Consider the following 23,042-nt stretch of genomic DNA (forward strand, 5'->3'; position numbering starts at 1 on the left):
AAACACTCAATGGTCACCCGTGCCAAATTCAAATGCAAAAACTAAGGATCTTGGTTATCTTCAAAAAACACCTCGAAGTTTCCAGCCTGGATTATAACATGCCTGGAATCCAAACAGCATCAAAACTGAAACTAAAACCTTGGATTTTTCTGTGGAAAAAACTGTCCCCAGGCAGCACCTGACCTGTCAAGCATGCTCCACCCAACAATTCCAAAAGGATTATAAAACCCCAGGACACTGCACCTAACCAGACTAAAACTAAACAAGATGTCCATTATGTCACTTCAGTAACAATTAGAGGACACTGGAAAAGGACAAAAGCTTGTAAAGGAGATGCTTAAAAGGCCTGCAAAGGAACATGATTAAAACACTTTTCTTAAAGGCACAGTATCATCATGGTGTGAGTTTGGTTTCATGCAGGATAAATTTTGCTTTGCATGTGTGCAAGAGAGTGTGTGAGAGAGCGAGTGAAAGAGCGTGTGAGAGACTGTGTGAGAGAGTGTGCGAGTTTGATTTGTGTGTGTGTGCGTGTGTGTGTGTGTATGTGTGGTTTTGTACGTGTGACAGTTTGGTTTCGTGTGTGCGTGTGGGAGTTTGGTTTGTGCTTGTGGGAGTTTGTTCTGTGCGTGTGGGAGTTTGTTCTGTGTGCATGTCAGTTTGGTTTTGTTAAGGCCCAGGCCAAAGATTCCAATGTGTTTTGTAAAATTAGCCTGGAACCTAAGTTTTACATTTGATTTTGGACGGGTGAGAATAAAGTGTTTCACTCCAGATAGGATTCATGTGACCCACCAGGAAGTTTTTATCAAAACAAACTTTATTTCAGAACACAGTTAGAATATAACAAAAAGAATTAGCATAACTTTTATCAATCAAGATACTTAGACATGGCAAAGCATAATCCTTAACAGCTAGCTATCTCTGTTGTTCCGATTTAAAGCAGCATCTCATAGACATACACCCTTCTTCAGAATTAGATAGCACAGAAACCAAAGATGCTAATGTGATGCTAGATTTTCACCCTTTTGACTTCTGGACAGAGATCCAGACAGCAGTTTCCAGTAAAGGATATATCCCTGAAACAACAGAATTTCAGGGAAGTAAACCTAGTCTCTGGCAGGTCCCAGTCTCCAGGCTTCAAAGACAGAAAGGGATACCTCTCTCTCTGCAACTTCCAAAACAGCAACTCCCAGAGAAGGTTTCCACTCTCATACAGCAGAATCTCTGAGAAAGTGACTTGTCTCCTGGCAGATTCCAGTCTCCAACTTAAGACGGTGGAAAAGAGAAGCAATCCTCTCTCTCAGCTCAAAAGCAACATCTAAGCTTGAATATTCGGTGTCAACTAACCTTCTTTCCATCACGTAACCATACCTGTCAATCATCCCAAATCCCACTTTGCAAAATCCCAGGAGAAAAACGTGAACTGCAGAACAGCATTAGTTCAGATTAAAACAAACATTCTACAAATTTGAAGCAATTATGCTGCTGCAGTTACAGTACAGGATGCCAGTTGTAGACAGAACGGCTCTGAGTGCAGGGAAAGGATTGCTAGAAACATCCTGCACAGAAACATGACTAAAATATCTTTCTTAAAGGCACAGTATCATCACACTTTTATATTCTATACCTCTGCCAATGAAGGAGAGCACTCCATACATCTTCTTTGCAACCTTGCTGTTTATTCACCATGACCTCTGACCTTCCCCTCTCTGAGGCTGAGCATGCTGTGTTCAGCAAAAAACTTGGCTTTGTACCCTTACGTCCTCACCTCAACGAATTTCGGGCTCAACATCTCTCCAGCCATGTGCTTTATCCTCTTATTCCTGCTCTTGCTAGATTATATTTGGATTCTTTTTCTTTGGGGTGATTAATATTGTAACGTTTCAATATTTTGATTTGACTCATTATTGTCACATGTATTGGTATACAGTGAAAAGTATTGTTTCTTGTGTGCTATACAGACAAAACATTTTGGGGTATTTGGGGATGTTTCAGTATTTGGGGGTTTCGTTATTTGGGTTTGTCAGTTTTGTGGTGTATCAGCCTGTGGAGTATTTTGGAAGTTTAAGTTTAAAGTTTATTTATTAGTATCACAAGTAGGCTTACATTAACACTGTAATGAAATTACTGTGAAAATCCACTCGTTGCCACACTCTGATGCCTGTTCGGATACAATGAGGGGGCATTTAGCATAGCCAATGCACCTAAGCTGCATGTCGGACTGTGGGAGGAAACCGGAGCACCCGGAGGAAATCCACACAGACACGGGGAGAACATACAAGCACAGTCACCTAAACCAGGAATTGAATCCAGGTCCCTGTCGCTGTCAAGAGCAGCTTCTTTAAGGACGACTCAAGAACAGCTTTTCCCCTGCTGCTGTCAGACCTTTGAATGGACTTACCTTGCATTAAGCTGATCTTCCTCTACACCCTAGCTATGACTGTAACACTACATTCTGCAGGCTCTCGTTTCCTTCTCTATGAATGGTATGCTTCGTCTGTATAACACGCAATATTTTTCACTGTTAATATATATGACAATAATAAATCAAATCAATATTTGGCCGGTGTTTCAGTATTTGGGGCACATTTCAATATGTGGGCAATTGGGACTAGCTTAGGGGTTAAAAAAGGGCGGCATGGACAAGTAGGGCCGAAGAGCCTATTTCCCTGCTGTAAACCTCTCCGACTCTCACTCTATGTTGGGGTGTGTGGTGGGGCCCACGCCTGGGGACATTGCCGCTTTAAGAGGCCGTTTTCCCCTTTTAAGGCGCCAGAGCGAGGCTGCCAGTGACGTTGTGAGAGGAGCTCGAGCGGAGTGAGTCGGAGAGCCGGCGGCGGAGAGACCGACAGAGAGTGAGGTAAACCCGGGGCCGGAGGGCAGGGAGAGGCCGGGGACAGGGCCCGGGAGGGAGAGAGAGAGGCCGGGGATAGGGAGGGACCGAGAGAGAGTGAGGTAAACCCGGGGCCCCAGAGACCGGGGACAGGGCTCTGGGCCCGGGGGCAGCGACAGCGCGGGGCCGCCGGGCTGAGGGAGAGCCGCGCCGGGCGGCCGACTGATCCCGGGACGGTGCTGAGTGTGAGGGGCCGGGGCTGGGAGCCCCGGCAGCGGCGGCGCTGGGGGGAGACGCCGCCGCCACCAACACTCCCGGAGCCCGTCACCTCCCTCCCCCCACCCCCCCGGGCCTCCGCCTCAGGCCCGGCGGGGAGGAGTCCCGGGCCCCGGGGGGGATACACACATACACACACACCCTGGGCTGCACCGAGCCTCCCGCCGCACGGTAGGGACAGAGTCCACACCCCGGCCAGACTGAGGCTCAGGGCCTCCTGGGCGATGGCATTGTGGCTGACAGCAGCCTGAGTGTGGGGTGGGCTGTGCCCAGCTCGCAGCAACTCCAGAAACAGCACCAGTGAGCAAACTGCAGCCAAACCCACCAGTCTGCAAACTGTGGGCACCCCCCCACACCAGTCTGCAACTCCGGGCACCCCATCCCCTCCTCGCAACCACCCCCCACCCACCCCTCAGTCTGCAACTCTGGGCACTCCCTCATCCCACCAGTGTGCAAACTTTGAGCACCCCTGTCCTTGCCACCCTCTTTCATCCACCCCCCCCCCCCCCCCCCCACACACATACACACACCACCAGTGTGCACACCCTGGGCTCTCTTCACCCCCTCACCAGTGCAAATTCTGGGCACCCCCTCCCCTCACCAGTGTGCAAACTCTGGCTTCAGTTTGGGCCGGGGGGGAGGGAAATGAATAAATAGGTCAGATTATCAGCAGCATGAAATAATAAAGCTGTGAAACTTTTTCCCCTGTGATCACTTGTGAAGTGAAAGCTTTTCAGTATTTGGGTGGAGTAACATTGGGTACAGTAGGTAGTGGTGGGTGTTTAATGCAACTTGCTGTTATACTGATGTGCCTTTGGTTATGTTTCAATGATGAAGTCTGCCCAGGTATTTGTACCAAACCCAAAACCCTCAACTGGATAATAACAAAAATGCCATTGTAGGTTTCACAAGTTTGGTGCTGGTGGCATTTAACAACAAATGTTTGTTTCTATAGCCAGGCAGGTTAGAATCCCAGAGACTATCTTGCATCAGTTGCCACAACATTCAAATGTACTTTTATTTGTATTTTACTTTGAGTCGGTCTGATATGCTTGGTAAACTTGGCAACAGCAAATGGTGGAAATACAGCAGTTAACAGGAAGATAAGTGGATGTTTCGCAGGCAAGTTCATCAGAGCTGCTTGCTGTAAAGTGTCTCCCCAAGATTCAATTCTGTTCACAGCTCTTTGAATGATGTTTGTGGAGTATATCAGCCCCTGATTTTAAAGTAACAAATGTTTTATTGTTGTAGTTTATGATGCTTTTAAAGATCCTGTCTTCCAAATCATCTGAAGCACTTAATTAATTAATCTGTCTTGCTATATTTAATGGACCTTTTGAATGTGAAGACGTACTATTACCACGCAAATGAATCCAGATACACTGTATGGATCTATACATTGTGGTTATTTACATGAAGGAAGAATTGGGGCCCTTGGTAAATTTTAAGCATCCCTAAACAAACTCTTGTCACAGACCAATCAATGCGTAGGGTGGTTTCCATTTGTGTTTCCTGGCAATTGGGAACAAAACCTGAAATAAACCGGAAACTACAATACTAGCAAAGTCCTGGAATCCCAGGAATGAATTCAGGACCTGCAAACACACATACTTCTAATTTCTGTAACTGTTGCATTTGCTTTGTCATTTCTGTAGCTGGTTATACCCACCACAATTGAGCTCAGGGCTACAGACTGTAGGTGATGATTTTTCTTTAAAAGGTGTGGTCTTTTGTATGCAGTTGGATGCCACCTGCAATACTTGCATATGCTGATTGGCTGCTGCCCTCCTTCCTTATTCTGCAATGCTTATTTAAGGATCCCCTTGTGATCTGAGCTTCTGTTTAGTACTTTGTACGACTTTGCTCCCTCCCTGAGGTTGAACGGTGGAATTTTAAACTCTGAAACATGGCTGGTTTTCGTTTTCAGTTGTAATGTGTAGGTGTAGTCCTGCAGGATTTCGGTAAGCATTACTGAGTGTGAAATTTGTATATCCGGCATACCTGAATGTGGATAATACCTGGAAATAAGATCATAAATTTGTCATCGAGTTGCATTCGGGGGGCATTATTGAGTTGTCTCATTAGGTTGAAATACTGGTGGTTGGAGATTTTAATATACAAAATTGAATGTTTGACAGTGTTGTTTAGCAGTAGCATTCATTTCACCTTGCAATGGTATTAATTAGGGATAGTGATATTTTCTTAATGTTAGGGGTTCAAATGAAATAAAACAAACTGTCTCGTGTTGATTAATAATGTGAACTGGGTGTGTCTGTTTAAAAGGTATCTGGGCAGAATGTTGGATTAGGATGTCTTATGAGTTCAAAATATCTGTATAATGCACTTATTTTAAAATTAACAGTCATCTTGTGGTTAGAATGACTTTTTGTGACATTAGTTGGTGCAATTTTACGCAGTGTGAATACATCATGGTTTGGAGCTTTGGTTGAAATTTTTTTATGAAAACTGGATTTGTCTTGTAGTGAAGTGTAAGGCCTTCTCGTTAAATTAAGGAAAAATATAATGATGAATACGCTGTCACAACAAGGAATGGAATGTGGTATTACCGCACTAGAAGAGCAGTACAGAGAAATGTCTGCATGATCCGAAAGGAGTTTCAAAAACTAGCAGTCTTCTACTGCCTGTGGGATTGTGTAAGGTTGGGCAGGATTTCATAACAGCAATTTTTTTAGCGGAGTGAATGACATTGGTTTTAGTCAACTTCTTTCACTGCCAGAAGAGGGGTTGCACAAGATGAATGCCAGTCTTTTGATTATATTGTAAAATTATATTTTACAGTTCATGGTTTTTTACAGTAATCATAATAAAATTGAACATGCTGTATGCTGTTTGGCAATTACTGGTATTACAAAGCTGGCTGACTGTCGCATGTGATCCTAACTTGAACAAGAAACTTAAAGCGGAGAGTTTTGTCTTGAAAGTTTAAAGAATACATACTTCCTGCATTTGTGTGAACTGTGGGTGGGAATGAAACTTTTAAGCCTTAAAATGGGAAGAAACATACTACTGTGTATAATCTCTGCACACTTCCTCTTTTAAGGCCTTTTATTACGTATAATGTGGTATTAGAGCTTTTGTGCTTTACCATTTAACAACTTGTGGGGTACAGAGGTGCATACAAGCCTCAGTGTTTTCCTGATTTGTTCTTTTAGTATTGACAGCATTCGCCATCCTTCTATCTCAACCCCCTCCATCCCTTTCCATTGTCAATGGACACTTATTTACTCCTTTGTTACTGTGCTTTCATCCTGAGCTCAATATTGGCACACTTCAACTTGTCTGAAGTTGCCTGATTACTTTTTTAGTGAAGATCCCATTGTTCATGTTCTGTGTCCTGACTGGTACCCAGCTTGTTCAATTCAAAATCCTTGCCCTTGTTTACAAATTCCTCCTATAGTCTTTCTCGAATATCAATCCTTCAGAGGACTTTGGCCTGCCAACCCCAGCCTTCCCTTCGTACCTTCCTGACCTGTCAGAGAGCCATTGGCTGCCAGTCTTGCTGTCTTCAGCTCATACGTTGTCTGCATTTTTCTTCAGCTTTTAAAACATTTCTTAATACACATCTTGTGAAGTTCTCAAGTCTGTTGGGGAGATTTTGCATAGTCTGATCAATACAAAAGTCCTATTACCTGTTTATGGTAATTTTTAAATGATTAAGTTTCATTTTGAAAATTCCAAACATTTTGATCATTAGTAGAGAACTCTGGATATTTCTCATGGTTCAGTGGAAGAATACACAGTACAGCATTTGCAAACTGGGAAGCATTGGGCCTTGATCGGTTTCATCTTCCCAAAATCCCAGTGGGAGGGGAACTGCTGGGCTTGCGTAAGTGACTGCATTTATAGCAGTGTTGCATTTTTTTGTATAATTCATTCCTACATGTGAAATATATTTGTTTAATGCTATATTTGGCAGAATTCCATTTCCTGTCGCTGTTCAGATGTCTGTAAGGACATTCCATATCCTTTAGATATGTTAAAAATAATCAGGACCCCCTTCCAATGGTCTGTGTTGAGTTAGCTATCTTCCGTTGGACATTAGAATAGGGTAAAGATTGTGGACGTAAAGGCAGTGAAAATAGACCAGCGTCTTTGCATTTAAAGAAACAAAGCATTATTTCCCGTCCATTTTCTTTTGTTGAGAATGTTGCACTTAAAGTTAGGGAAAGAACCTGATGTGATTTTGTTTCTCTTGTTTTCCTGCCAAAGTTTTATAGCCTGGAGGCTCTGCTTATGGAAATGAAAACTTGCTTGTGAACGGCTACTTGGCTCTGGGTTTGGGTGAGATTTCAGAATGCTGCCCTGTTTATGGAATTTGGCCACCTTTACAAGTACTGCAAGTGGAGAACGATCGGTTAGGCAGGGTGCCATTGTCTTAATTTGATATCAGCCATTGGACTATTGAAATTGCAGTTCACATTGCGTATTTCCTACCCCACCCTCTTATCATTCAGCCCATCTTCCATTGCAGAGAATAACAAACATGTCCTTTTATTTTCGAAAATAATTTGAATCTTAAAATATTTTAACACCACCTCTGAAGAAAGTTGCAGATTTCTAGATGCCTTGCAGACTAGCTAAGTATGTTTGACACAAACAGGATTTTTGATTGCTCTTTTGTGGCATATTCCTTAACAGCAATCAAAGCAAGGAAGACCACATGACAGACAACATGGGGGTGTGTGAGGATGACACTCCAGTTCACTAGTGCCATGATTTAATAGGTAGCCATCCAATTTTAATTCAGATTATAGCACTTGGTTTCAAAGGTCAAGTTTTTTTTAGGTTGCACTCAATAACTGGAGCAGTTTGAGGACTTATTTTTATGACTGAGAACATTACCAGTGCTGATGTGTGCTTATATTTGGAATATGCAGCTTTGAATGAGGAATTGTCTTTATTCATTGGTTTTGCTTAACATCTGTGTGGAATGCTAAGTTCAGTTGAAACTTCAGATCAACACTCTCTTCAGTTGAGCTATGTGTATAAAATTGTTCCACACCCCTTTCAAAATAGTGACTTTCCTGTACAAAATATTTACACACTATATGCAAAGCCCTTGCTTGTTCATGATGGTGACCTTTAAATTATAAAATTCTTTAGTATCTCTCCAAAAAGTGAATTTTAGATTTTTAAAAAATGCTTTGATTCTCAGCACACTTAAGATTTTGGCAAAAACAATACTTCATCATACTGGTAGAGTCAGAGGTTTACAGCATGGAAACAGGCCCTTCGGCCTAACTTGTCCATGCTGCCTTTTTTAAACCCGTAAGCTATACCAATTGCCTGCATTTGGCCCATATCCTCCTCTACCCATTTTACCCATGTAACTATCTAGATAACTTTTAAAAGACAAAATTGTACCTGCCTCTACTACTACCTCTGGCAGCTTGTTCCAGACACACTCCACCCTCTGTGGGGAAAAAATTGCCCCGTGGACCCTTTTGTATCTCTTTTTTCCCCCCACCCCTGCTCCCTTTTAGTTTTAGGTTCCCCTATCTTTGGGAAAAGATATTGACTTTCCATCTGATCTGAGCCCCTCATTATTTTATAGACCTCTAAGATCACTTCTCAGCTTCCTATACTCCAGAGAAAAAAGTCCCAGTCTATCCAGCCTCTCCTTGTAACTCAAACCATCAAGTTCCAATAGCATCCTAGTACATCTTTTTGCACTCCTAGTTTAATAATAAGATTTCTATAATAGGGTGGCCAGAATTGCACACAGTATTCCAAGTGTGGCCTTAACAATGTCTTGTACAACTTCAAGACGTCCCAACTCCTGTATTCAGTGTTCTGACTGATGAAACCAAGCATGCTGAATGCCTTCTTGCCGCCTTCAGTATTCTGTCCACCTGTGACTACACTTTCAAAGAGCTATGAACTTGTACTCCTAGATCTCTTTGGAACTTTCCCACCTCTAATTTCTGTCTCTGACCAATATAAACATGTCAGCTTGGCAAAAGTGTTACTAACCAAGGCTTTATGGATTTGAAACAGGATATGGGCATATAATACATTTGTCTGACGAACAGAAAATGCTGGAAAATCTCAGCAGGTCTGACATCTGTGGAGAGAGGACAGAACAGAGCTAATGTTTCTAGTCTGGGATGACTCTTCATCAGATGCAGCATGGTGGCACAGTGATTAGCACTGCTGCCTTACATCACCAGGGATCCGGGTTCAATTCTGGCCTCAGATCATTGTCTATATGGAGTCTGTATGTGCTCCTCATGTCTGTGTGGGTTTCCTCTGGGTGCTCTGGTTTCCTCCCATTGTCCAAAATATGTGCAGGTTAGGTTGACTGGCCATGATAAATGGCCCTTTAGTATCGGTGGGGGGGTCAATGTGTGGGGTTATGGTGATAGGACCTGAGTGAGGTTGTTGTCGGTGCAGGCTCGATGGGCCAAATGACCTCCTGCACCGTAGATTCTATGACTCCAACTAGATTTAACGCTGGCTCTGTTCTCTTTACAGTTGCTGTCAGATCAGCATTTTCTGTTCTTTTTTCTCTCAACTTCCTGCATCCACAATAATTTGCTTTCGTATTACATTTGTGTGCCGTTCTGGAGTGCAGCTCAGTGTGCACCTGAGGATCTGTATATTTCTGTTGTTCAGGTGACTTTCAAGATTATGTTTGGTGACATGTTATCTTTGGAGCAACATGCTAATTGTTATTTGCTGTTGCAGTTAACCCTATCAGCTTTATCAGCAATGTTTCCCTACCCTCTTTGTAGATCACAGACTAAATATTTCCCCAATGTTGGCATGGAGCCAGAATATGGGAATACCTGTCTCTATGATCGTAGTAAAAAGTCTGACAACACCAGGTTTTAGTCCAACCGTTTTAGTTGGACTAAAACCTGGTGTTGTCAGACTTTTTGCTGTGTTTACCACAGTCCAACGCCGGCACATCCACATCATGTCTATGATTGTAACCATAGATTCATAGTTGGGGTGAATAAGTCTCATTTGTGAGACAGTCTCATTATATTTCTGGAAGGACTTGAAACAAGCTGATGGAAACTTTAGATTACGGTTCCTTGTCATTTTTTTGGGTACCAGATTTCTCCACAATAACATGGCATCAGCAGGATCATGTGCAAGTTCACTCTTGTATAGCACTGCAATTTGAGTGGTTCAGTAAAAACCTTGAGTAAGGATTATAGTAAATGTTTTTGGAGGTGGTGCTTTTCCACATTATGGAAAAACACCTTTTCTCCGCTTCTGAGCTACTCTTCAACCTGAGATATTGACTATGCGCTATCATTGGAAAAGTTCACTGCTCTTGCCTCCCCAAAGGAGCATGCTTCTTCCCTCAGCCACTTAAGAAATCCAGAATACTGCTTCCCATGATGCATGCAGATTGCTGACTTTAAACTGGCCACTTGCCATCTTACAGTACTGCAGCCTCATCTTGAGCAATGCAGGAGAATTGAGACATGACTACTGTGCCATCGCTGATCCACAGAATTTGGTGGAGCGTCGAATTAACTGAGCTATATTAGGAAGAGCCAGTTTCTATCCCCTGCAAACAAACTTTGTGGGAGAATGAATGTCTTAAAGCCTAAAGTGTCTTTGATTTGAATATTTTTAAATACATCAGATAGAAATATTGGCTGTTGATTTATTGAAAGAAAATTCAGTTAGACCTGTGTAACTTGCAGCCTAATCTTGGGTTTATAGAGACCGAATTCTTTTGTGTTGTTTCACTCAGAATTGGAACTAAAGTTGGCAGATCTGACTCTGACCCAAAGACCATCTGCTGGAAACTGAAGCACTGTGACCTCCTTCCTGTTTGACTCAATTGTGCTACAGGCCCTTGAGACACAACAAGTTCTAGTTATGGCATCTGATTTATTAAAAATTCCAGCAGTTTTTACCTTAAAGTTTTTGCACTTTCCAGGAACTTGATGGCTGTGGGCAAATGGACTCAAATTGAAAGATCTGTCCTTCAATCCATCTCCTTTTCTGGAAGTTTTGGGGAAGGGGAGAGTGGGTGGTAGTGACTTCTTGGAATATTGAGGGGTTTGCTTTTTTTTTAAATTCATAAGTGATTTGCAAACTGGAATAAAAATAACTGGAGACCAAATTTATAATGGTCGCTGAGTACATGAGAAACTTTATCCACCTTTTGCTCCACAGGAAAGTAAGTGCATTGTGCAAACTGAGTCAATACAAAACTTGTTTTTATAGTTGAAAACCGGTTTAAATGAAGAATACATGCTCAGACAGGTTGGTCTTCAGTTGCCTCTTCACACAGAACTACCTCTTTATTCCAGCATTATTTGAATAGATTTATTTCCAGTTATCACAAAGGATGAGTGGTTTTGGGTGATGTAGTGACAGGTATTTTCCTCCCTTGCACCAACTCTGGGAGAGATCTGGCACCATTTGACAGTTGAAGAGCAGAACGGAGATTGTTTTATAAGGATAATTGACTATTTTGAGAAGACATGATGCTTTTTTTAAACTTGAACAGGGATGTAAGGTGCAAAAATAGTTAGAAATCTGAAGCATTGATTAGGCTAGACGTTATGCAAGCTGATGGTGGGGGTTTTTTAAATTGAAAGGACTGTGTACCATGTAGATTCACTAGCATGATGCTGGGATGGGAAACTATTTGAGGATAGGATTGTGATACTGGATCTCGTTCCACTGGAACCAAGAGGAGATTGAGTTTTCTACCTGTTAGATTTGTAAAGTTTTTGACACTAAACCTTTTTGTCTCGTTGGGAAGTTGGTGAGACTGTAAAATGTAGAATTTATATAGCGAATGGATAGAGTTTTGTGTGTTTGAGTCATCAGTGGGAAAGTTGAGAACTTTCAGTATGGAAGAAATGCAAGGTTAAGTGTGCAATGCAGTGGGATTAGTTTGGATTGCTCTTATGCAGGTGGCACGGTGGTTAGTACTGTTGCCTCACAGTGCCAGGGACCTAGGGTCAATTTCAACCTTGTGTGGAGTTTGCACTTTTTCCTTATCTTGCATGGGTTTCCTTACATGGTTTGGTTTCCTCCCAAAGATGTGTAGGTTAGGTGAATTAGCCACGGTAAATGCGTGGGGTAAGAGGATAGGGTGGGGTGTGTCTCGCTAAGGTGCTCTTTTACAGAATCAGTGCAGACCTAATGGCCACTTTCTGCACTGTAAGAATTCTATTAATGAGCTGGATGGTTTCCTACGATGCTTGTTTTTTTTTGCAAGGGTATCATGGCATGTGTATTTCAATCATTTTCATTGTTTATGGATTTGTGAAAATATTTAAATGGCATTTTTTTGAAAGAAAAATTGAGCTCCATTACACAAGTTGGTGAGGTTCAGAAAATATTTGAGGATTGTTGCAGGTCTTGAGACTCCAATTACCTGAATAGATTGGCAAAGTTGGACTAGTTAGAGGAGGTTTGATAGTTGTTCAAAAGCGTGATGGACCTAAACAGGGCAAAACTCCTAATTATGGCAGGGTTGTGTTTATGCACTTGCATGTACCGAAAGCTTGTGGTTGTTCGTGACAGATTCAGTCGTGGCTTTCAGAAGTGAATGGAATGATGATCTTAGAGGTTTGCAGGATTTTTTTGGGGGGGGCAAGGAAAACACAGGAAGAAGTGTGAGAGATTAGCTGAGTTCTTGAAGAGTTGGTATGGGCACAATACCGGCTTCTGTGTTGTAACCATTGAGGGCAAAAGATAATCCCAGGCCCTGATAAATGGAGGGCTTGACAGCACTGAATAATTGAACATTAGAAGATGAGTTAGCCTGCCTTCTGACAGTCATACCAACTTGTCTTTTTGCATAGCTGACTATTTTATATTTTAAAAAAAAAGTATATCCAAGGCAAAAGTTTCTTATTTATTCTAAATATCTTTTTGGAGAAGAAAATGAGGACCACCATGAAGACAGTGATATTTAAGAAGAAAGGAATGAAGTTGCATTTGTGGATGCTGTTTGCAAGCTCGGGTTGTTCTGAATCAGGGCTTCCCAAACTATTTTCTAATACAACCCCATTTTATCACTTATTTAAAATTTGTGTATTATGGATCAACTTTGTAAAAATGGTTATTTTTGTATCAAAAGCTGAAAAATGCTGGAAAACATCAGCAGCTCTGACAGCATCTGTGAGAGGAGAATAAAGTCAGTGTTTCAAGTCTAGATGACACTCCATCAAAGCTGATGGGTCATCCAGACTCTCTGGGTTTATTCTCGCCACATGCTGTCAGGCCTGCTGGCATCTTCTGTTTTTGTTTGATTCCAGTATCCACAGTATTTTGCTTTTTATATTATGGCCTTTTTATATACTCATGTTACTTAATTGGATCTGCTCCAACTCATGGCCCTTTCCATGAAAGAGGAAGCACATGGTATTGGTCTTAAGTCCAGACGCTTCTGCAGCAATGGGGTTGAGCTCAGGACACAGCTCAGCAGCAGATTTGATTTATCACCACATTAGTTTACAGTGAAAGGCATTGTTTCTTGCATGCTATACAGACAAAACATATCATTCATAGAGTGCAAAATGTAGTGTTACAGTCGTAGCTAAGATCTAGAGCATTAGAAGGTATGCTGGGTGCAGCTTTCAAAAAGTCACCTTGCTCCGACACCATCTTGCATTCGAAAAGGCAGTGCTTCTGGGTTCTGGTAGTGGTTGTGTTTTGAGGAAAGTGGAATGCTAAAGAACTTGCCCAATGAAGTTTCAGCGAAGTTCTCCATCATCCTCTCCAGTAAAGACTAAAGGAGCTCATGGGTCTTGATGCTGGTATGGGAGCTCATAACACTATTTGTTTCTGTTCATAGACAGTGATGTACTTTTGAAATGTACCTATTGTTGCAACGTAGGAAAGAGAGCAACCAACTGTTTATAATCCGTATCAATGATCTGTAAGTAGGGACAATGTAATATAGCAAAATTTGCTGATGACAAAAGTGGGAAAGCAGGCTGTGATGAGATGAAAAAGTTTATAAATGGGTATTGACAGGTGAAGGAATAGACCAGAATCTGGCAGATGAGGTTTAATGTGGATGAATGTGAAGTTATCCATTTTGGCCAGAAAAATAAAAGGACACATTACTAGTTAGATGGGAAACTGATTCAAAAAGTGTCTTGTGCAGAGGGATCTGGGTGTCCTTGTGCATGAATCTGTGGGTATGCAGGTGCAGAATGTTAAGGAAGGCAAATGGAATCATGGCATTTGTTGCAAAAAGTCTATAAAAATAGAAGAATGTTGTTGCAATTGTATAAGGCATTGGTGAGATCACGCTTGGTGTATTGTGTTCTGTTTTGATCACCTTTTTGAGGAAGATGTGGTGGCACTAGAAATTGATTCCTGGTTTGAAGGTGCTGTCATATGAGGTGTGGTTGAGTAATTTGTCCTTGCTGGAACACAGAAGAACAAGGGGGGAATTTGATTGTAATATGTAAAATCCTCAATGGAATTGAAAAAATAAATGTTAACCAAATCTTTCTCCTCTCTAGAACAAGAATCATGATTGTCGGGGGGGGGGGAGGGAGTTCATGACTGGCTACTTCTGAGGGTTGTAAATCTGTGGGACTCACTGCTCCAGAGTGCAGTCAATGCAGATTTAATCAATGGATTCAAGAAAGAGAAAAATTTTTTTGAAAGGTGATAAAGAGCTATAGGGGAGAAGGCAGGGAAGTAAAGTTGTGATGAGCTGGCGATCAGCCATGATCATTATAGAAGGGCTGAATTGGCTACTCTTCTAGCACGTGTTCCTATGTTCCCATTTGCACACAAGGTTCCACAGACAGCAATGTGGGAAATAACTGCATAATTTTATTTTTTTGATGCTGGTTGAGGACCCTGGATTTCTCTGGTTTCTTTTTGAATAGATATGTGGGACATTGTTTTGCTCTGTGCTTTTAATAAGTGCCTATGCAAATAGAGAAAATTATCGTATGGCTTGGCTGCTGGGAAAAGGGCAAGTTAACTCATACTCTTCAGTTAATTAGCAAGGTCAAGCCCTCAAAACTCTTTGACTGGGTTATCTGTTTCTGAGTCATAAAATGATTAGAGCGCAAGAAAGAAGCCATTCAGCCTATTCTGTTCACGCTGACTGTTCAAGAGCAGCTCAGCAATTCCAACTTTCTCTCACCTTTTTTCCCCATAGTAAATTTATCAGAATTTATGCAATTTTTTTTTCTGTGAAAGTCACAGGTGCAGCCCACCAGTTAAGGCTTGTGTTTAATATCTCTTCTGAAAAGCTTCTCCCAGTACTGGATTATGTGGACAGGTCTTTGAGACTTGAATTTGTATTTGTAACCTTCTGGCTGAGTATGCTGTAGATAAACCAGGGTTGATGTGAACACAAACCCAAATAGGGAGGACCAGATATTCTTGTTTGCCACAATTATGTGCTTCCAGTGAGATTTGTTGTGTCCAACTGACTGAAACAGCTTGTCCAATACAAGGATTAATTTCTATCTTGGGTATTTTATGTACAAAATCATGAAACCCATTAGTTTAAGGTTTTTATTTAATGAAGCACACCTCAAAAGATCTTGCTCTGTCTTTGCTAGATTATTTTTAAATTTAAAAATAGTATAGTTTTGCATGCCTCATACATCCAATTTGTTTTTGCTAATGGAGCTTTTAGTCAGTGCTGACATAATTAAACGAATAACAGATACAGAATTCAATCTGGTAGAAGAGATCACAATTAATTCAAGCTTCAAAAAAGAACTAACATCTAAAATGAGCATTTATCCATTTGCAGCAGATGAGAGAATTAAGGCAATTATGCAGTCAAATAGTTTAATTTCCTTAACTAGGTGAAAATATGGGCTGGATTTAGATTGTTTGTTTGTGGTGACCTGCTTAAGAGCTAGTTTTATTTGTGCAAGACCCAACTCCAGCCTTACTGTAACATCAAGCTAACCCAATGCTGTGTTATTGGGCCTTTTTGAGACATGCTAAACTACTATACTTTTCAATGTAAAAGTAAATTTACCAAAGACAGAGCAAGATCTCCTGAGGTGTCCTTCATTAAATGAAAACCTTAAAGGTCAGAATCTTTCACCTTTGCTATTTGTGGCATGCTCCGAGCACCTTGTGGGAGAGCATGGACAAGATGGGCTGAAGGACTTGTTTGCGTGCTCTGAACCTCCTAAGAGTCAACTCATGAACAATGCAGTCCTCTTGGCAAATCCCTAAAGTATGCTGTCGTTTCTCAACTAGAGGCAATTTCTCTGACTTGGGCATGTTTTGGGATGCATAGTGAAGTATCCACCTCCATAAACTAGTGGAATGCTCTCTTTCAAAGGTGTTTGAAAGCCTGACGTAAAGGCCCTAAATGTCTTTATCACACCTGGTGAGATAGCAGTCGTGGAAGTAGAAAATGGTGACACCACCTATGGATCTGCATGTGCCACTATGGCAATTGGGGTTACAGGTGCCAACAATGGAACCAACAGCACCTGGTTCACACTTCATATGTGACACTTGTCCCTGCCTCATTGGCCTCCAGCTATCAGTGAAAGTGAATCATGAAGCTACCCCATTCCTAACATGACCATGTGTAATCAATTCTGTATATCACCTTCTCTAATTGTCTGCTTGATTGCAATTAGATTTTACTCTTAAACCAGCGTGCATGTCAAATTCATGAACCATGTTTTCTACCCCTCCACCCCCCTCATTTAGCAGCACGTTCAGGGCTCACAGTTTAAACAAATGATAAATGTTAAATGGACCATGTTAGAAGTACCACTGATTATTAAATGGGAATGGATTATATTTTAATTCATATGTTCATCTTTAGTATCATTCCTGGCAACTGTTGTCTCGTATGTTAAGGATATGTTTGAGAATTAGAATATCAAAGGTGATGAAAGAAAATTTGATATGGCTGTGAGTCTTCATTTCTTTATTACAGACTTTAAAGAAATGTCTTTTAATAACTGTCTAGGGTGGGAGGCACCATAGTGAAGAGTACATCCTTTTTATTAGTCAGATGTAGCTTGTGTAATTGTCCCTTCTGAAGTTATTTGCTCCAAACTGCAGGAAAATTGGGTTCTGAATAGCAAACTCTATCAAATGGACTAACGAAATTGGAAATGGCCAAAGTTAGTTTCGTTGAAATTATCTGCAAGATGAATTTGCAGTAAACTTTATCAAAGTTTGAAACAAAATGCTGTGAAAATATACACTGCAATTGGGCCTCAACAGTGCCTTGGTAAAACGGGAAGTGCAATGTGAGTGGAATATTGCTGATAACTATTATCTGACCTCTGGCAAGATAAAGAAGGAAAATGTCTAATACTGCAAAATTGATACAACTTTTACAGAAAAAACAAGTTTGTTAGAAATTGTTCTAACACTCCCATAAATCGAGATAAGAGCCAGAACCTGAGATCAACAGTATTTGCAAATTTCCATTTCTGACTTTGTAGGACCCCATTGTTTAGAAACAGTAACATTTCTAATGTTCTAAACTTTAGCATACATAGTGAGATATCGTGAGGAGTGCAATTACCTTGTACAAGATGGGTGGCACTGAGTTGCACAGCAGTAATTTAGTTATTATTCAGGTCAGATTTCTGCCTTGGGTCACTCTTCTGTGCAGAGTCTACACGTTCTCCCTATGTCTGTGTGGGTTTCCTCCAGTTTCTCCCCACAGTCCGAAATGCATCTAACCAGCATGTCTTGGCAATGCTTAACGTTCCCTCAGTGTACCCAAACAGGTGCCAGAGTGTGGCGACTAGGGGATTTTCATAGCAACTTCTTTGCAGTCTTAATGTAAGCCTACTTGTGACCAAACTTTTTTCCTTCGGAGTTTCACTGAGCCTTAAATTGCCAGCCGTCCAGATTTTTTTCTATTTTTGAAAAGTAACACTCTCCTAATGTGGGGAAGGCAGTAGAGGTAGCTTGGTGTTACTCGTATAGCTGTTTGAATATATATATATATGGAATTACTTGATTCTGGATGTAGACTTTCTGATGTGGGATTGTTGTGCTCTTCCTTTACCCATTCCTACAACAGCTTTTTGTTATCTTTTGGCTGCCACCAACTTGCTTCAATGGAAGCAAAGCTTATCCAAGCTGGTTTGTGAAGCTGCATCTATCTTTTCAACATTTGTGCTGGAGTGAGGACAGGTTATGACTTGCACCACCGAATATTAGACTAAGTATAATTTTCACTGGCAAGTTGAGGTTTTGTTCAGTATCAGATCTACCTACTTTTAAATTAACTTTCTCATTTTCTATCTTCCTGTCTTTTTGTCACCTTGATTGCTTTGATCTCTGACTTCTAAAGTTAAGATTCCTTTCTGACAAGTAATGAGATGCAGATTAGAAAATTTTCCTTTTTAGTTTGTTTCAGTCTTGCTTGTGCATAGCTACAGAAACTTACTGAATTCTAACCCAGTTGAGATCTAGGCAAGTGTTCTATTAGCCTTTTCAATTTACCATTTGTAGTTTGTGTCTCCAAAGTTGCAGAAGACCACTATCTTCCGGGTTGTTGTTGTTGTTGAGCTCCTAGTACTTATCCTTTGGAAGCATCATCTATTGCATCCCATCAATCAGAATGAACTCTTTATCCCTTGCACTCGTTATCAACTGATTACTGGCCCAGGTCACAGTTGCCTCTAGCTCTGTATTCATGTTTCCACTCTTGTGTGGAGCCATGTAATGCCTCTGGAAGTTCATGTGACAACATTCATAGACACTTCCCCCTTTCCAGCTAGCTGGTGACCACCTCCCAAAATAAATTCAGCTACAGTAGTTAGGGCATTTCCTTCACAAATCCATGTTGATTCACTATGATCTGCTACCAGTAAAAGTTCTCAGTGACTGAGAACACGCAGCAGATCCGTTTACCTGGTTTCTCTCTCCCTTTTAAATGCTGCTCCATTCTTTGTCATCTAAAAGCTCAATTCCTAAATCGGAAAGCTAAGAATCTTTTTGAAAACTCCAGCTACTCATAGAGAATGGCCTATCTTAAGTGCCATTATTTCCTCCATCACAGTTTTGTTAATAAATAAATCCACCATGTTCCTTCCTGTGACTTATTTTTAGGCTCCCATGTACCACTAATATTTTGTCCTCTTCCTCCACTTTGAAAACAGATACAAGTATATGATTTCCTTATTCTCCATCATAGTCTTGCATATATTCCCACACTACTATAATTGGCTGACATTCAATATATCTATGGAAACTTTTGCTTACAAGATAGTCTACCTATCAATGCAAATTCCGTTAGCCATGGAGTCAAAAAGATTCAATACACGTTAACAGCACTGCAATAGGTAGTAGCTGTACACCCAAATATCATACCAGTCCCTGGAGTGCACTTGAGTTTTTTATGATGCTTGCATCTTTATTGTGCCACTTACAAACATGGATTTCTAGTTGATGCCAGTGAGAGTGTAGCGAGAACAGCAAAGTAATTTTGAAAAGTTTTTGTCTGGAGCTATCTTTGGGAGCTCTTCTTCACTCCCACTTTAGCCCCAGAGCGGGCATTTAATTGGCAAACGTGTTGGTATGATCTTGTGCTGAAGATGCAACATAGTGGTTTGTGTTTTCTATTAAAATAGTCCAAATCCATTGTCTACAGAATAGAAGCAATAGGCAATCCTTTTGTGGGTGGAATTTAGTAGAAGCCTGAATTTGTTTGAGTTGCTATACAGCAAGTATGGTCAAAAGCAAGAGCTTGCATTTATTTAATGACTTTCAAATCCTCAGGAGAACTTCACAACTGAAGAATTGCGTCTGAAAATAGAGTTGTAGTAATTGAAAATTAGCAATGCACAAGATTTATTGCAAAATTCATTCCAGCTGAATGGTGTAGCCAGCTCTTCATGTATTCAAAGATCTAACATGTGGCATTTGATCATAAGATCCCTACAGTGCAGAAGGAGGCCATTTGGCCCATCGAGTCTGCACTGACCACAATCCCACCGAGCCCACAGCCCTACATATTTACTCTGCTGGTCCTTTTGACACTAACCAGTAATTTAACATGGCCAATCAACCTGACCCACACATCTTTGGTCTATGGGAGGAAACTGGAGCACTGGAGGAAACCCATGCAGACACAACATGCAGACTCCGCACAGGCAGTGACCCAAGCCGGGAGTCGAATCTGGGTTTCTGGCACTGAGGCAGCAGTGCTAACCATGATGCTGCCTTTGGTACAATCCCAGAGGCATCCTGTGACAATATAAACGGTTGACTTTTGCATAGGAAGTACAGTAGTTAACATGGCTGCCTCACAGCACCAGGGACCCAAGTTCAATTCCAGCCATAGCCCACTTTGTGGAGTTGCACATTCTCTCCATGTCTGTGGGTTTCCTCCAATGCTGTGAACTTCCCACAAATCCAAAGATTGGCCAAGCTAAATTGACTTTGGGGCGAATAGCGGAGTAAATATGTGGTGTTACAGGAATAGAGGCCTGGGTGTGATGGGCTGAATAGCCACCCCCTGTGCTGTAGGGATTTTGATTCTATAACCAAATGGTTTTTAACAAGTTTTTGTCTAATACTTTGATATTTTGAATGATAAAACATGCAATGTATTTCCTCTTCCAGCAATTTGACCTAATATCACTACCTGCAGGAGCACTGATTTTGGTATTAAAAGCTTAAATGTAAAGTTGCCATAGTCCCACATGACTGTAGGCTGCTCTGCCCCTCCAAAGGGGACACTAGTGATTTAACCCGAGAATCAGCACCCCTTGGGTGAGGGGTAAGATTGATAAGGTGGGGTCTTCATGAATAACTTCAGTTGGTCTGGGAATTGAACCCTTGCTGTTGGCATCATTAACCAGCCATCCAGCCACTGAGCTAAACTGACTATAGCTATCAAAAAATGAGGTGGAGATGTTAGCATTGCACTAGAGTGGGCACAGTAAGAAGTCTCAACAGCACATTGTTCTTTAACCTGGCGTTATGAGATTTCTGACTATCAAAAAAGTCAGATGTTGAATGATGGGCAGATTATATCTCTTGGTTTGAAATGAACTTATTTCAATAAAGCCCACACTGAATTCTGGGGCATCAGTTCTGGTTCTGTAATAATTTGGCAAAGATATTTTTTTTTTCTGAAGCAGTTCAGTTGTCTTTTTACTGAGTCAATTTATTGGATAGCTTCATGGAAGAATTTGGCTTTTCAATTTTGATACTAGAAGATATTCTGGTGGCAATTAAATGTGCATATTAAGTTGGCTATTGATAAGCATATCTGTCTAGGTGTCATTTTTAAAAGTTTTTGTCAATACAGCAACAGTGTGGAGGACAGTCTCTTGCAAGACTTTAAAACTGTGAACTGGTGCATAGGAAAGTTAATTTGTGTTCTGGGTCAGATATGGTCCAGGGGTTGTATTTTAGATATGATGTTTATTGAGCATATCTTTTTATTTGCTTCCTTTGGCATAAAAGTTGGATTTCTCCTGAGGGAAAGCCTTTTGTGGGATGGATGAGGGAGGAGGTAAATTGCTCAGTTCCAGATTTCCCAGTTGTTACAATGTTTGCATGTGAATGGAATTTGCAATGTTTGGAGAGGATAAATGTGTTTGCAGTTTGGGAGATTTCACATGTAGAAGTTGAACGGGCCCAGTGAAGCACTGGATTATCACAGTGGCATTAAAAGGAACAATTCCAGATTATTTCAAGTTTTGTTTTAAAACATGGATTAAATTGCCTGTTTAATTGCAGCCTTTTTAGTGCAAGGAACAATATTTGGGTATGCAGACCATTTGAGAAATATTTTAATCATCAAAATTTGCCCTGTATCATATGATCAGGGCAGTGTTTTCCCCTTGTACACATTTGGAGGCCTATATTTGTAGGACATTTACTATAGTAGTGTTCATTGCTTGTAGAGTTTGTATTTTCCATTTTGTATAATACTTTATTTGATCACTTCCTTTATCAGGCTACCTAAGCATTACTTCTGAGGATTTGCCATGCAATACTTCCTGCATGACACTTAGTGCAAATTTGTATTTGCAGGTGGTTGCAGTTTCCTCTTGCGCTGGCTACAGTGCCCAACAAGATGGTTTCTCATTCGTAAAGCCTTGAGCAATAACAAACGGTGTGACTTGTATATGATAGTTCACAATGCGTTCTTTAACCTTCCACTTGCAAACAAGCTTTTAAGTGTGATAGACCTTGCCAGTAATTTGCAAATTAATTTGGAACTGAAGTGCTCATCAGTGCTACTATTCAGTGTTATTGAAATGCTAAATGGTAACTTGTAAGGTGATTATACAGATTAAAGGGTGTGAAAAATGTCCAGCTCTGCAATTAGCCTATAGCTCATGAAGCTGAGTCGGACCTATTCTTTGTACAACAGTGGAATGACCAATCTTTTTATCACTGTCTAGTAACTCCTTACGTCTTGATGTTTTAATCTTATTTTATTTCTATGAAATACCTTGAACTAGTTTGACATTCAAACACGTGCTTGGTTATGTATGTTGCAGTAATTTACATTCTTAGCGGTGGCACAGTGGTTAGCACTTCTGTATCGCAGCACCATAGGGACCTGGGTTCAATTCTGGCTGTGATGTGGAGATGCCGGCTTTGGACTGGGGTAAACACAGTAAGAAGTCTCTCAACACCAGGTTAAAGTCCAACCAGTTTATTTGATAGTAAACCAGGACACACCTGACGAAGGAACAGCATTTCCAAAAGCTTGTGGGTTTACTATCAAATAAACTGGTTGGACTTTAACTAGGTGTTGTGAGACTTCTTCAATTCTGGCCTCAGGTCACTGTCTGTGTAGAGCTTGCACATTGTCCCTGTGTCTGTGTGAGTTTCCTCCCACATTCCAAAGATAAGAACATAAGAAATAGAAGCAGGAGTAGGCCATCTAGCCCTTTGAGCCTGCCCCGCCATTCAATAAGATCATGGCTGATCTGAAGTTCCACCTTCCTGCTTTCTCCCCATAACCCTTAATTCTCTTGCC

At 41.1% G+C, this 23,042-nt stretch overlaps 1 protein-coding gene across 3 annotated transcripts in view; it reads left to right on the forward strand.

Moving 5' to 3' along the window:
- Positions 1-2,768: 2,768 nt before the first annotated feature.
- rap1aa (RAP1A, member of RAS oncogene family a) overlaps positions 2,769-23,042 on the forward strand; it is a 114,740-nt gene continuing 94,466 nt past the window's right edge. Inside the window, exon 1 of one of the 3 annotated variants that reach the window (XM_080209718.1) lies at positions 2,769-2,857. The gene's annotated coding sequence lies outside the window, so the exon portion shown is untranslated. Of the gene's footprint in view, positions 2,858-2,935; positions 2,953-4,937; positions 5,068-23,042 lie in introns of those variants that run through there. The other 2 variants (XM_080209721.1, XM_080209719.1) reach the window with 2 other exon arrangements.

The sequence above is a fragment of the Carcharhinus amblyrhynchos genome, chromosome 22, assembly GCF_965287045.1.
Source record: "Carcharhinus amblyrhynchos chromosome 22, sCarAmb.v2.hapA, whole genome shotgun sequence".
In the NCBI taxonomy this organism is placed as follows: domain Eukaryota; kingdom Metazoa; phylum Chordata; class Chondrichthyes; order Carcharhiniformes; family Carcharhinidae; genus Carcharhinus; species Carcharhinus amblyrhynchos.